The following is a 16,673-nucleotide window of genomic DNA, read 5'->3' on the forward strand; positions in this document are numbered from 1 at the left end:
GAGTTAAACGATAAAAGCATTAAGCACAAATGAGAACCCAACAATTAATAATCAAAGCATATGGAAACCATATAAATAAACAAGAGTTTCAATAAAAGAGAGTATCAAAAGATTACATTGTTTCCCCCAACAACAATAGGGTTTAGTTCACCATCGTCATGGTGAATCTAGATGAAAAATGGATGAAGAATGGAAAAACAAACCCTAGATAAGAAGAAATGGAGCCTAAGCATCCAAGAGATCCTCTCCAGGGAGTGAAATTAGGTCTGGCCGCCCCCTTCTGTCAAAAGAATGAGATTGAAATCGCAATAGGGCTATTTACAGCTGAGGAGCGTCACAGAAAACAGGCCCAAGCCCAGCAGACAACCGCCCGGCGATTTCCCTCAACCCGCGCTACCGCCCGGCGGTTTGCCTCTAATCGCAAATCCGCCTGACTGCACCACCTGGTGCCAACTCCTCGCACTAGACCGCCTAGCGGTGTAATTTGTCGCCGGGCGGTACGTCGACTCTTCATTTCTTCATTTTTCTTCCCTTTTATTGAGTCTACGACCTTCATCTTCAACTCCATTCTTCACTTTCTCAAAAATGCTACAAAACAATGCAAAACAAGCATAATATCGCTAAAAATAGCTTTTGACTCTCTACAGACTCATTTATTGAGTTTTGCTTGATTCTAAGCTCATTCCAAGCAGTAAAGGGAGTAATTTGGTCTAAAATGACATATGCAAATAACTGTTTTTCAACCTTCATCACCTCTCAATCTCTAGTCCAAATTCTAGAGGTAAGTCAGGGATGTACATGGCCTTCCTCTCCATCACCAAACGCTTCTCCTGGATAGTAGCATAATGCTCTTCATGCTTTCTTGAGAGGAATCTAGAAGAATAGAATCTTTTAGGTTTCTCTGGCTCCTTCCTCTTGTTGCCCATAGTTTTCACTCTTCTTGAGGTAGACATTCCTGTATCAAATAAATCCAATAACATTCACAGAAACATCATTAGATGTTAGTACATCATCAATTTTATGACTTAGATCACTCATACTCCAGTTCTAAGGGAAAACAGGGCCCCTCAACATCCAAACATCCAAAAATTCCAACATTTGGGCAAAATCTGTTGCAGACCGCTCAGCGTCCACGGAGACCGCTCAGCGGTTTGCCTCCAGCCGCGCCACCGCTTAGCGCCAAAACAGACCACTTAGCGGTGGCGGCTAGGTTTTTTCAAAAACCCTTCCTAAACTGTCCTAATCTCCACTCTATTACTAATTTCATCAATCAAGGCAAAAACCATGCAATTCAATCAGTTCAAACAGTTCCTATTTCATCAATTCATGCATAGAAATCAAAAGCCCCAATTTATCATGTTCCTAAGCATGTTCATCAACAAATCCCAAAATAGAAACCCTAAACATGAATTTGCACAACTTACTTGAGTGAAGACTTTGAATGCTTGCAAAAATTGTCCAATTGATGATGAATGTCCTCTCCAATGCAAAACCCTCAACCAAAAACCCCAAACTTTGACAAAACAATGGTAGAAAATTGAATTTTTGGTGAGTGGGTGATGAGAAAGTGAGGAAATCTCTCTAAAAAACTCTTAAAAGTGAAAGGAGAGTGTTAGGGCTTAGGGAGACCGCTCAGGCGAAATGCAAAGAAGAGTTTCAAAGTGAAGAACTTCAAAAACCGCTCAGCTTTTAAGAAAAGCCGAGACCAAACGCGCCGCAACCGCTCAACAGTAAAATGGACCGCTCAACAGTCTGCGGTAAATTTCCCTTCTTCTTCTTTGCTTGCTTTTGAGCAATCTCACCTTGTAGCACTCAGTTTCAACCCTCAATTATTCAATTATATGCCTTTCCCCTCTCAGATGCAACAATTAAACATGCAATGCACTTAACACGGGATTAAAAACAATATAATCAACTGGGTTGCCTCCTAGGTAGCGCTTGTTTAACGTTACGAGTCTGACCCAAACCTGTCTAGCACTCATCAGTAAGTGCTTTATCCTTTCAACACCCTTTAGTAGGTGCCTAAATCATTAGCATCCCTCGGTAGATGCTACCCAATACACAAAAATTTAAAAAAATTTGTTCATGACTACATCACCAAGATTTAAAAATTTAAAGTACAAAAATATTGTTCTTGGATCACTAGGGTGCCTCCTAGTAAGCGCTCTTTTTATGTCACTAGCTTGACCCGGTAGAGTTCAAACACCCATCAGTAGGTGTTGATACTTCCTTTGCTTGATATTCTTTTCTTTTTCTTCTTCCTGCTGAATTTTTTCAAAAAGTTGAGAACACCAAGCACCTGTTTCCATGTCTCAATCATAGGAACTTTAATCTCCAATTTCTTGAAGATTTCAATAAAGCAATTGACTTTCTTTTCCTTCCTATGATATTTCTTTTGAGGAAGAGGTTTTTCATATGATCTTTTCTTCTTTCCTCTCTTCCACTTTTTCTCACTTTTCTCCTTCCTCATCTTTCTCTTTTTCATTTTTCTTTCTTTCTTTATTTTCACAATTTTTCTCTTTTTTTTTCTTTTCTCTCAACCATTTCTTTTTCTTTCTCCTCATCTTTCTCCTCCTCACTCAACCTTTCTGTTTCTTCTTCCTCTATCTTTTCCTCCTTTCTCTCCATTTTTTTCTCCTCATCTATCTCTATCTTTTCTTCATTTATCTTCTCCTCAACAACAACCTTTTATGTTTCTATCTCTTCTATCTTTTTCACCTCTCTCTCTATTTCTCCTCATCAACAACCTCATCAATTTGTGTCTCCAAATTCCTGAAGGTAACTTCATAGCTCTTGGAATCGTACTTCTCCAAAAATTTGTCGAACTTTTCATTAAGGCCTTTGACTTGTTCCGTCACATCAGCTATCTGTTGACATAGTTGTTGGTCGTCCTCCCATGTTTCTATTGGTAAAGAGATTTGTTACTTCCAGTGATATTGTTGCATCTCTTCCATGCTTCTATGAGAATAAAATCTTGTATATATGTCCTACGGAAAAAGTTCGTCATTCTTTATATTCTCCTCTATGCTTTTGACATGGTATACTTCCAAATTCATGACCCTCTGAAGAAGTTCATCAGAATTTGTATTTTTCTTAAATGGAGTAATTTTTTGCTCATCATTTTGCCCAAATTGGCTTTGATCCATGTATGAGTGAGGTTCCCACCAGTGGTTGAAAGCTTTTTGGTAGAATTGAGTGCCCATATAGTCAAATTCTTGTTCATACTGCATCTTGCAAATATTAGGCACAAAATCCTAGAAAACATTTATTAGAACAAAAATAAAAATAAACATAAAAAATCAAGTCAAATTTAATCAGTTTACACTACTAGATAAGTTAAACCACGAGTCCCCGACAACGGCGCCAAAAACTTGTTAAGTCCCTGGCAAGTGTACCAGATCGTTATCAAGTAATATAAATGGGTAAGTCCAAGTATCGTTTCCCAAAAGACTCTTAGGCCTTACTTTTCATGTAAATTAATCGCGTAAGACTTGAGAAAAGAATTAAGTTGAGGTTTGTATGCAAAGAATAAAAGTAAACATGCAAATGCAATGATTCAATTGGCTTTAAGAAACTATGGNTGAATGGAGTTGTTGGGGTTTACAATTTCATCTTATCCACCCTCATATATCTACTCTTCTTATTTAATTTGCTTATTTATCATATTGTCATGCAAACTTTCTTAGTCTACCCTTAATCCAATCCCTTGGTGAAAAGAGCCTATTACTAATTACCAGCTTGTTATCCCTAGCCTCCCCTAGTAATTAATAATGCATGATAAACGGAAGCAAAATACAATTGATCGTCCTACCCCTATCGCTAGGTGGTATTGCTTAATCAAGGAATTCTCCCCAGTTCATGACATTATTGTATGTCCCCGTATCAATAAAGACAAACAACATAACCGAATGAGTTAAACGATAAAAGCATTAAGCAAAGGTGAAGAACCCAACAATTGATAAATCAAGCATATGCAAGCATATAAAATAAATAAGAATTTGGATATATGAGAGTTTCAAAAGATTACATTGTTCTCCAACAACCTAGGTTTAGTTCACCATTATCATGGTGAATCTATATGAAATATAATGGAAGAATGAGTCACTTGACCCTTCTTTTCATCCTTTTTCTTCTTCTTTCATGGGTCTAAGTGCACCTTACTTCACTTCCATCTTCAATTCACCTTAAAACCCTACAAAACAATGTAAAAACAAGCATAATATCTATAAAACCAACTTTTGACTCTCACAAGACTCAACTAAGTGTTTTACTTGATTTTAAACTCATTTGAAGCCATAAAGGGTGTGTTTTGATATCAAATTTAAATATGAAAATAACGGTTTTTAGATCGTTATCACTTTACTAAATGGGAAACCGTGGTTTCAAAGTTTCGGAATAAGTACTTCCCACAGTAAAAAATCAACAAGGGTAAGCAAGAAATTTCTTCTTTCAGGCAATGCATGGAAGAAACTCTAGGTCAAGCGTGGGAAAGACTCAAGAGCTTGTTGAGGAAGACACCCACACATGGCTTTGATGAAGCAACAATAGTCACTTTGTTCCTTGGAGGTCTTAACTCTCAGACGAAATTGATGCTAGATGCCTCAACTGGAGGTAATATCAATAGAATCAATACAAAGGAATTTTTTTATTTAAGCAAACATGTTAAACATGCTTGCTTTTATTGTAATAATATTGGTCACACTGTTAGAAATTGTTATTACAGTAGAGTTGGAGTTCCTAAAGGCTTATATGTGTGGATACTTAAGGAACATCTGGCTACAGTTAACAATCAAGGACCCAAATTCAAATGGGTACCTGCATCAAAAACTTGAACTATTTTGCAGGATTTGAAGTAGGTGCAGTGAGAACTCAAGGATGAATTAACAAAGCTATATCAACCATCTTGAGTGTCTACAACTGGTAACATGTATTATCTTACTGCATCATGCATGATAAGATTGATTGATTGATATTTGATTGTCTGTATGTTGGTATGATTGGTTGTCTGAATGATTTGTGTGAAAATCAAGTTTTACGAACTATAATCAACTTGATTTTGAGCATAGTCGAATATCTGTCTCTGTATGTCTGTATTTGTTTTTAACACTTTATGTCATATAGTATTCAACTTTAATTTTATTCAAATCGACTTAATGTCTCTGTTTTTAGGCTTTACAAAATTTGAAAATTTAAAGTGGGTCTCTTTTTATGTTTCGTTCATTCGTGCTCTTAAGTTTGTGTTTATCATGACATAAGTCGTAGCACACAAAACCCTAAGAATTTAATCAAAGACACTCTGAAGAATGGCTTCTTCCTCTTCGTCTAAGCAATCCAAAATCATTCCTTCATTTAAAAGAAATGCTAGTCCTTCTAGATGGATTAGTGACAGTGAAGCTAGTGAAAGATTTTTGGGTTGGAAGAAGATAAAAAATGTTGTTACACACAAATCAATTGATCTATCCTTATTTCGGAATGAAGGCTTCGTATTTCTTGAGAAGATTGGTGTTCAAGGTCTACACAAGTTTGTTCATATGACTGGTGACTACTATCTGGATCTTGTCCAAGTGTTCTACAACAACCTCAGCTCTATTGTTGACAATATTCGTTCTCGTGTGAAAGGAGTGGACATTATTATTGATAATGACACGTGGTTACAAGTTGCAGGAATCAGGGATTAGGGTAGATTATCAAACCTACCTGATTGTTTGCAAAATAGATGGACCAAGAAGACACAAATGTTTAAAGACTGCATGAGGTACTCTAGAAGATACAAGAAAGAAAAAGGATTTCTGTTCAAATGGCTTAACAAAGAAGAGAAGATTTTTGCACACATTATAGGGCATATCTTAATTCCTGGAAGGGTCAATCTCATAAAACAGACTCATGTGGACGTATATCTACTGAATGCTATCATGCTTAGGATACCAACAAATTGGGTAGCTGTTTTCAAGTGGCACATTATAAATGTTGGTGTCAATGACTGGTGCACATTACCATATTATGTGTTTATTGGCAAGATACTGGCTTTGAATGGAGTCAATCTCAATGGTGAAAACAAGGTTACATGTACCAAAGCAAATCAAATCGAAAAAGCAACTCTGACATGCATTGGTTTAAAGAGAACTGCTTTAGGATGGATCTTCAGTGATGAACTGGACCCAACAAAAGGTAGAGATGAACCACCTGACTCAGACAATAAACAAGAGTTGCCACCTTCCAATTCTAAATTTGCAAGATTCGTGGCAAACAGAATTAAGAAGGTCTTTAAGAGAACTGATGTAATGAAGAAGTCTCTTATTGATATGAATGAGAAAATGGATGAAATAATCAAGCATTATGTGGAGAGTTTTACTTCTACTAAAGAATCTGAGAGGGAAGAAGTTGATGAAACTAGTGAAGAAGATTCTGAAGAGCTGTCTGAAACTGAGTAGGGATTTTTGTGTCTACCGCTCTATGTCATGAGTCTTGTCTTTGTCCTTAATTGTCTTTTGATAATGGCTTAGATTGTTGTTAAAAACGCTTTTAGTCGCATCAAAGCCAACAAACTCAGTTTCCCCACTAATGTAATATAGGGGTCAACTAAGGATCAATCCAAGGACTCATTAAAATTAAGCTTAAAGTGTAGAGTTTAATCTTGTATTTATTCTATCTACTAATTACTAAACAGGTGGAGAAATTAAAATTGAATGAAACTTAAAAAGAAAAGAACTAAAGCTAAAAATCTGTTTATAAGAAGGAAATAATAAGAACTAAAAGGAAAATAATAGAAAATAGAAATTTAAACTTCCTAAAAGTAGAAACAGCAACATGACCTAAGTTACTCACAACTACTGCTACAAAAACTAATGAATCTAATTAAAACATAACACTAAAATTAAAAAGCAACTGAAATTAACCTAAAAGATGCAAGGATTAAGAGGAAGCAGAAAAAAAAATCTAAAAGGAATTAACACTACAAATATTAGAACATAGAATCACATGTAGAATCTTAACAGATCAACCAAAATTTACAAAACAGAAAGTTAATTTGCAATGAAACTAAATCAGCAACACAAATCATTTCTATCCTAATCTATATATCACAAGAAAGCAAATAAGAGCAGAATTCAAAACTGAAAAAAACAGAACCGATTTCATAGGTGAATGTACATTGATGTGAATAAAAGAGTGCATAGAGTTCTCAGAAAGACATCCTATTAAGTGAATCCCAATCCAGGGTATTCAGGTTCATATTTCAGAACCTTGAATTGACTCTTCCCACTAATTTATCCAACCAATGTTCAGTTTCCTATTCATCAATGTAAAATTCACAGACAAATGAAAGGAAGCATAGAACAAAATTTAAATGTGCAAATGTTTGAGAATAAAACTTCAATTACACTCAGAAAGACATTCTGATTAAAGGAAGCCCAATCCAGGGTCTTACAGTTCATATTTCAGAACTTGTTTTGGCAATTTCCACTCATTCTCAATCAATGCAAATCTAAATCTGATATACACTAAAGAAAAGAGTAGAAACAGATGAATCTTTATGCATTGGACTCATCTCTGTCTCGAGAAGACATCTCAAAAATGAATGCTAACTGTGGAGTCATTTGATTCCAAAATAAGAATCACAAAATGTAGAGTTCTAGAGTCCAATTCAATTTTCAAAGAAACAACACAAAAAACACAGAAACACGGAACATAACAGAATCACAAAACTATCTTAACAGAAACACATTAACATAAAAACAACTTTTATTAACAAGAAATCAAAAATATAAAGAAATGTACCGAACGAAAAATGCAATCGAGGTCACCGCGGGCTGTCACCACTGTGATGAGCGCTCCAAAAGCACGGAAAAACCTAACTATCTAAAACTAAAAATGAAAAATTACAGAGTATTTGTTCAAGTGTCTCGGTCTAAAAAACTTTATTTACAAGGCAAGAGCCCCTTTTTATAGGGTTGAAAAGAAAGAAGAAAAATTGAACAAACAGAAAAGAAAAAAGAAAAAAAAATGGAAAAGAGAAACTTGCTTGCTACGCTAAGCTTCATCCTACGTGGCAGCTCCGGTCATCTTCGTCTTCGTCGGTCAGCTCCTCTTCTTTTACGGGCAGCTCCTTCTTCGTCTCTCATCGCTCCTTTGCCATAGCTCGAGGGTGTTTCTCTCCAAATGAAAAATGCTTGAGGGAATTCTTTTCTCCCAAATGAGTTGCACGAGCAAGGACCCCCAGCTGTAGTCAGGCCAAAACGCTGAGTTTCATTAACTTAAGCTATTGTCCAAGTCTAGTGTATGCAGCAGCCCAATCTGATACAATTAAATCCGTCCAGCAGCTTCCAATCAGCGCTTTGCACTTTCAGCAGACCAAGCTTCGCAAGATAAGTGGCTCAATCCAGCTAGTGCGTTGTAGCAACACATACTCAATCAAGCGGCCCACTTGCAATTAAATTTGTCCACGTTTCAATCAATTTCATTCCAGTAGCAACAATATCAAACGCTGCGTTGCAACAATGACAAGCCCAATTATAGAATCAACAACAATGGTAGCCCAAATTCCAAGTGTGGCATCAACTGCCAAGGGTTTTAGCCCACTCCAAAACGTGACCATCTTTAATCTGCAACCCAAGGTCCAATCAACCCAAAACTATTAACGACCCAATCTACAAAAAATATCAATCTAACAATTAAAGAAAAAAGAAAAAAAAAATCAACCTAATAAAAATTATTTTTATTGTATTTTATTTTATTTTTATTTTTATTTTTTTCTTTCTTTATTAACAAAAAATTAATTTCCTCCTAAAAGTACTAAAATATACCTAAAAACCTATTTTTAACTAGAATTTTATAAAACTACAAATTTAAAGAAAAATCCTAAAACTATCATAATTCTAGAAAATTAAAGACTAAAATACACTAACCTAGACTTCTAAACACCTAAAAGAATGCAAATTTAGAGAGATATCAACTGCCATTATGTTTGTCTTATTCTAGTTAGTCGTTGTAATATCTTTTGAACAAGTAATGAAATCAGTTGGTTTTGGTTCAAATCTATTTGCTATAAATTTCTTGATTAAATCTACTTGAATGACTACTGAATCGGCTGAGTGATTAGTGAAGTTGATTATGCACATGCTCACTGTTACAATAACTATTTTGCATACTCATTTCTTAATTTCTTGCATTACTGTGATTCTAAATTGCTTGACCTTCAAAAGATTGTGAAAGGTTTTGCAGGAAACATTGCTTTGGAACTTACTACTAGGATCACAACTCTTTGAAAAACAATGAAATTGACTTAACAAATGGATCAATCGGCTTATCACTTATAGGAGGTTATAAATTCCATTTATTGGAATTTGGTTATTAAGTTGTTTGATCATTTTATATCAGTTATCTTCAATATATCTCTGTTTTTATATGACTGTTTTATCAATGAGAATATATTGTGAGATTGATGATGATTGCATCTTTGCTTGATTGAATTGCTTGCAATCATAACTCTGATACAATTTTGATACAAACTGATTATACGCTCTAACACTTGTGAAACTGTATTGTGCATCTGAATTTGATTTTAAAATATGCATAATGACAGGAGGAGCATTACATGATTGCATAGATTTTTCACATGCCTACACTTTAGGGGGAGTTTATCTATCTCATGTGAATATCTGTGATAGGGGGAACATCTTTGAATGTTTAATTTGTTTACATTGATGCATCTCTGAAATTTCATTTTATCAACATATCCATATCTAAAAGCAAACCTTTTTTGCTAATGCACAAAGGGGGTGAAAAGTTTGATTGATTATCTGTTTATTTTCTTCATATGTGATTGCTTGATAGAATACTGTTTATTCAGAGTAAATGTTCTAAAATATGTTGAAATTATCTTTTGTTTGCTCTGATATATTGGAAAAATCATTTAATCACTTGTCCTTACTGATTGCTTATATTAGCTCTGATATTGGTGATTACTTGACTGATTTTATGTGTTGTTTGTGTACAAACATGGTTGCTTATTAATCATGGTTGTGCATCATCAAAAAATGGTAAGATTGCTGAGATTGTTGATAAGGGAAGCACTGGTTTAGCTGAACCTTAATCTCATAGTGCTATGGTTTTTGATGATGACAACACATTATTAATAACACATGTATTGTTATGTGTTACATGTTTTATTCTTTAATGTGATTGATATCTTAATGAACATGTTTGTGTTGTTTCTGATATATGTATGCATATTCACTGATTTGATACTTGATACATCTTTTGTGATTGCATTACATATGTTTAAGAAAAGAAAACCACATGCACTTTGATGAACTTATACTATGTGGCAAAACTACAAGTTTTAAGTCGACTTCATTATGAAGTAAGTCGATTAAAACTCGTGACTTTGCATAGATTTTCAAAAGTAGTGTTGTATCTGATTTTGCATTGAAAAGATTATCAAACTGAGCTTAAGTGTCTAAGTCAACTACATGCGTAATGAATTCAACTTAATTAGCTATTTGATTTGAAACTCTGTTAATGCTTGTGTGCTATAACAACTATATTTCAACTCTTTGCTAAAGTATTAATTGAAAGTCAACTGAAATAAATGTGAAATCAATTTGGTTGTTATGATTGCTGCTAATTGATTTAACTGTTATAACTGTCTGATGACAGTTGACTTCATTAGTAGCACAGTCGACTATAGGAGCGTCTAATTTATAGAAAACTATAAATAGACGTGACTCAGTTGATCATAATGACTTTGGATATTCTAACACTTTCATTTGATTTACAGATTGTGATATTTGAGAAAAGGCTCCAAGAACTCATTTAGAAGACGGTGAAGATCTTTCTTGCAAGAGTTTCTTAAGGAGGAAGTGTATTATGCGTATTGTTTGATCAAGATCTGCACATTTGGTGTCATCATACTGATCAAGTTTTCTATCAATCTTTGGAAATATTGTTGCTGTCCTTTTGGGATTACAGGAGGTGGACTCGTAGAGTTCTGACACTTTGAGGATTGTTCAAAGTGGGTTGAAGATTGTAGAAGAGGGGATATCTTGTTGCATATCTTTGTGTTGACTGCCTATACTTTTAGTTAGACGGTTAGAGAGATTGTCTATATTTTTTACGTGGAGGTTTCTATAGAAATCTTGCTGTAAAAACCTTGACTAACATAGTGCATTGGCTTCCTGGTTGTGGAAGGATACTAGATGTAGGCATTGAGGCCGAACCAGTATAAAAATTCTGTGTTTGCTTTCTCTTTCCCTACACTTTTACATTAAGTCGATTTTACTGTTTACGTACTCAACTTTATATTTCCACTGCATTTAAACTTTTATTTCTTCCGATTCAAGAAACTTTGTAAAGGTTTATACTTTGTGAAAAAGATTTTTAAAAGACTCTAATTTTTAAACCTCACCAATTCACNCCCCCCCCCCCTCTTGGTGTTGAAACTTAGCCATCCTGTTTCCAACAGTTTTGTTTGGTTATGAAAGAGATAAAGGATAAAGAGAACCATGCTAAGGTTTATACTGGTCCGACCTCAATGCCTACATCCATTCTACTTTCAATCAACCTAAGATTGAAGGTAATCCACTATATAGATTGAGTTCTACAACAAGAATTACAGAGACACTCTCCCAATGCAATCTCCTCTCTAACTCCAAATCTACTATATTCAAACACACAAAAAGAACAATCATATTTTTGCAACCCCTTTGAGATACCCCTCTCAAAGTAACCAGAACTCCAATGTTCTCTTCCTAGCCAGCGGTAACAGGGCAACACCAATCACAGATGATTTTAGACAAAACCGATCTTTCAGTAGAAAACCTTAGTGCAGATTGATCAGACTATGAAAGTGCAGCAACTCTTCAAGAATCCTTGATTTGATTTCTTTCTTTCCAAATGAAATGCTTCTTGATTCTTGGAGAACAAACGCTCCTGCAATTATGAACTCGACAAACTTTATCAAAAATGAAAGATTTGATTCAAAAGTTGTTTCTGTAAAGAGTTGTGCATCAATTTATACATATGACAGTTTTGACGCAAAGTAATCAATTACATTATTAATGTAATCGGCTAAGCAATTACCAATGTTGTAACATAATTACATTAAATGCATTTAACAGATTAAGCATAACATGCAATCGATTAAGTAATTACAGTAAGTTAAAGCATTTAAAAACATGACCGTTAAGGTAGTTATGACTTATCAAAAAACACATTTTCAAAACACACGAGCTTTAACCGATTAAGAAAAGAGTGTAATCGGTTAAGTACAACACTTAAGCAAATTTGGAAACTTTTTGAATTCAAAACTCATCAATGCACACAGGAAACGAGTATAAGCAAATATATGATTTTTAATCAATTATATATATAATGTAATGAATTAAAACTCGTAGTTTGCCACAATTAATCATGTACTGATATTAGATGAAATGAAACATTTTATAAACTGTGTAAACTATTTATTCATCCATATATAAATGGTGCAAAGAGTTTTATCATCCTTAATCAATGAATATGCATATCACAAATATAATCACACATCACAAATAAAATCATAATGAATATGCATAACATATATAGTTCAAGCACAAACAATAATAAACATCAATTTTGCTATACGTGTGCAAGAAACTATTAAAACATTTATGTTGTTGTCATCATCAAAAACACAAATGGGATGTAAGGGTTTAGCTTTAACATAGCTCCCCCTATCAACAATTTCCCCCATTTTTGATGATGCACAACCATCCTCCTTGGGGTTCGTCGACCCATCGTATATCTTGAAGTTGGGAGGGACGAACTGCTCAAATATGTGAACCTCCATGATTGTTGGGACAAACGACAACATCCTGACTGTATGCTTTGCTTGCACCAAATAACGCTCTTGTCTAGCCTCTGTACCATCCTCCTGCACGATTTTTAAGGTGTTATCCCTGAGTTTGGTTCCCGTAGGCTAATCTAATCTCACCATGACAAAATGTTGGGCGGTCCGCTCCACCTGAACAATCGTGTTTTCGTTCGTAGCTGCATTTTCGGCCTTGGTCGCGTTCTATGTCGTCAAGGCCTCCAACTCTCCTTCGTACCACTATTTCATTTCCAACATCTATTGCTGCAATGCTCTGATAATCTCGATTGGGTCTTCTGAGTTCATGTTTCTTGTGGTCACCATCGGGTAGACTTCGAGATCCTTCGATCCACGATGGGCGCCAAAATGTTTCGGGTGTGAGGTTGGAGATCACAGTCAAAACACTCCTTCACACTTTTCTCCAAGCTTCTTAATGTCGCTTTCGGTCTTTGTTATAAAATTCTCCTAAGTCCTTAATGCTCAAACTCCAGACCGTGTAAGTGGGTACCTATCAAAGGCAATCTGACACTTAAGTTAGTAAAATGGTCGATCGATTAACACAGTAAAGTCTTAAATTCGCAATAAATGCAATCACCTACCTCTTTACCTTACATCTATATTTATAGATTTGAAATAGACTTTTAATTATGATTTACCTAATTATGACACCAAAGATGATAAATATATTTTACCTGTAAACGTGTTCAATTTGTATGATTAACTAATAGATATTTGACTGATCGATCACTCACTTTGTAAAGCACCTGTCCTCCCATTTACAAAAAGTAAATAAGAACGTTGATCGTGATCACCTAATACTTATAATTGAATGTTGACCGTCCAATAAATCAAAGATTGGTAGGTCATACATCATCAGTGTTGTAACATCCCAAAATATGTGTATAATTCATACCAAATGGAATGCAACATATTATAATACTAGAAAGCAGTTAGGAGTAGAAAATAACTGTATAAGTATGAATTACAGTCATCCAAAATAGAGGGGAAATTAAAACGACAAGAAATTAAAGTACACAGGTCCAAGGTTTTGCAAAATATGGTAAGCTAAAAGAAATAAAGCAACATGATCGCCTAAGCACTAGGTGCTGGATCTTCCTCAGTCTCCAACGCCTGCTCCAGAGATACATCATCACCTACTGCTCACATCCAAAGGATTGGATGATCATCGCAAAGGGGGGAAAGCAAACACACACAACATACAAGTGCAAGGGTGAGCTAGGTTTCAAACGAACATACAAATCATAGCAAAGTGACCAAACATTACCGAAAACATAATTTCACATGTAAACATACAAGTCATCATAATCACAGGCACTTAGTTCATAATTTAACCAATCAATCATCTTATCATGCGAAGACTCCTAGACACGTCCGGACATAGAATGAATGTAGAGCTGGGGCGGGTTGTGCACTTGTGATGGCCCTACTGCTTTGCAAAGCCATTGCCGAGGGGTTCCACCCGACCATACACAAGGCTAGTCCGTTACCGCAGTATAGGCCTACAGTGAAAGCGCCTACCCTAGGACTTCCCACTACTCCCACCACACGCGTCGATCTTCTCTAAGTGAGAATGAAAGACCGTTGGAGCGTTAGGGATAACCCCCCATATGGAAGCCTCTCACCATTCAGTCAATACACTAATAGATCTCACCGAGAGATCATGATTTCACAACCGAATCCAACCACTTTATTTCCAAAATACATCTCTTTGAATCAAAATATACATCCAAATTCACCATATATCATGTACACACCATACCACATCAATAATTCTTAATTTGCAATAAAATCAATTGTACACTCAATTAACCAAAGAAAAATGGCTAGCACACCTAAACCGAACGTTTTATATATGGACCGAACCCTTAATGCCTTGGCTGACCACTAGGGTTGAACAGAGCGTCAGGACCGAGCACTCTTTTACAAACCAAACGGCCACGAACTATCATGGCTCAAATAAGACGAACCCATCTATGACTGAGAATCTTTACTAGACCGAACGGTCATGAGAAGAACCTACTCTTTCTGACCCACAGTGCCAAACCGAACGGCTAGAAAGAGAATCAACTCTTTTCTGGCCATCAGCACCAGACCGGACGATCATAGGAAGGAACAAACCTTCAATGACCAAGACTGTGAAGACCGAGAACTACCTGTGTCCGAGAGCAATGCCAGACCGAGAGGACTGGACCGAACGGTTCCTACTGGCAAGTCCTAAATGAGACAACCACTTGTAACCGAGGTTCACATATACGACCGGACAGTTTGAGAAGGAAACCTCCTTCTCTCACCAAGGCTCCATGACCGAACGGTCAAGATAAGGGGATCCTTCTCTGACCAAGGAGACCAGACCGTACGGTCAAGAGAAGGGAAACCTTCTCTGACCGAAAGCACACCTAAGACAGAAATAGATCAGGACCGGACGGTTATGGGGTGAGCAAAATCCTCCCATGGCAGAAAGCAAAGCTAACCGAACGGTCATGAGAAGGGAATACCCTCTCTGACCAAGGTAACTAGGCCGAACGGTCAAGAGGAGGGGGAACCTTCTCTGACCAAGATAACCAGGCCGAACGGTCAAGTGAAGGAGTCATCCTTCCCTGACCAGGCCTACAAAACCGAACGGTCAGGAGAAGGGAGAACCTTCTCTGACCAAGGCCTTCCAAACCGGACGGCCAAACTCTGCAGAATTATGCAGAGTTCTGCAGAATTATGCAGAACTCGACAGAACCAGCTAAGACCATTTTCAACCAATTTTGCCAACTTCTAACACTCNTAATCTTTGTTTTAGACATAATTAAACTTACCTAAGTGATTCTAAACATTTCTAACACATTTCTAAAGTGATTTAAGCTTCGTTTCAACTCTAAAACACTCATTTTCCCAACTTAGGGACCCAAAACCCAATCTTACCATTTGGTACCTACTTTGACCAATTTAGTGACTCAAACAAGTCACAATACATTGCATGAAACTGTCCCAAACAGTTCATAATCATCAATCATCAAATTCACACAACATACACATTTCCATTCATGCATTTCAAGTCAATATAACCAATTTCATGCCTCCAACAACATACAACATCAAAATTATCATACATTCAAGGCATACCACTAAAATGAAAATAAGAACTAGCTCCCCTTACCTCTAGTGTAGACAACCAAGCTCAAGTAGGAACTCTAGACCACTTTCTTACACTCCCAAAATGTTAGAATCACCTATAAATCATCAATTGATGATGGAGAACGAATTTTAGCACCAAGTTGAAGTTAGATTGTGGAAGAAACGAAATGGGTTGCATGAAATAAGAAATTTCATGCTTTAAACCCTAGGGCAAGGGAGGAAAAAGGGCTTTCTTACCGGTTGGACGAAACAGAGGTTCAATCGGTGGGAAATGATCCTCTTGCAGTCTCAGACGCTTGGGTAGCTTCAATTTGAAATTCAATCGGTTAGATTTTGAACAATGGAGGATGGAAGGTAATGAAGTAGAGAAAAGGGAAGAAGAAAAAATGAAAGATGTGCATGGACAGTGGAGAAGGAAGTCTGAAATTGGAAAAAAAAAAGTATTTTAATTAAAGTTCTATTTTAAAACTATGCCCAATGCCACGCTGCCATGTGTACTCCACTAAAGGATATTTTTCAAGATATTACAAGTATAAACAACTTAAATATAACTTTTAATAAAAAAAATATAATTACGTTAAAGGATAATATCAATCTACTTTTAAAATTAGAGAATAAAAATGTATTAAAATTTTAAAGAAAAAAAAAACATTTAATTTAAAAACAATTTAATTCAACGCTTCTA

The 16,673-nt window shown here is 35.9% G+C and overlaps 1 long non-coding RNA gene across 1 annotated transcript; it reads right to left on the reverse strand.

The window, feature by feature from the left end:
- Positions 1–13,767: 13,767 nt before the first annotated feature.
- LOC106779973 lies at positions 13,768–16,425 on the reverse strand. Its single transcript, XR_001377220.2, has 3 exons — positions 16,226–16,425; positions 16,011–16,083; positions 13,768–14,001 (listed from the first exon to the last, which is right to left on the reverse strand). It is a non-coding gene; the product is annotated as an uncharacterized LOC106779973 (long non-coding RNA).
- Positions 16,426–16,673: the final 248 nt, after the last annotated feature.

This window comes from Vigna radiata, unplaced genomic scaffold, assembly GCF_000741045.1.
Source record: "Vigna radiata var. radiata cultivar VC1973A unplaced genomic scaffold, Vradiata_ver6 scaffold_70, whole genome shotgun sequence".
In the NCBI taxonomy this organism is placed as follows: Eukaryota; Viridiplantae; Streptophyta; class Magnoliopsida; order Fabales; family Fabaceae; genus Vigna; species Vigna radiata.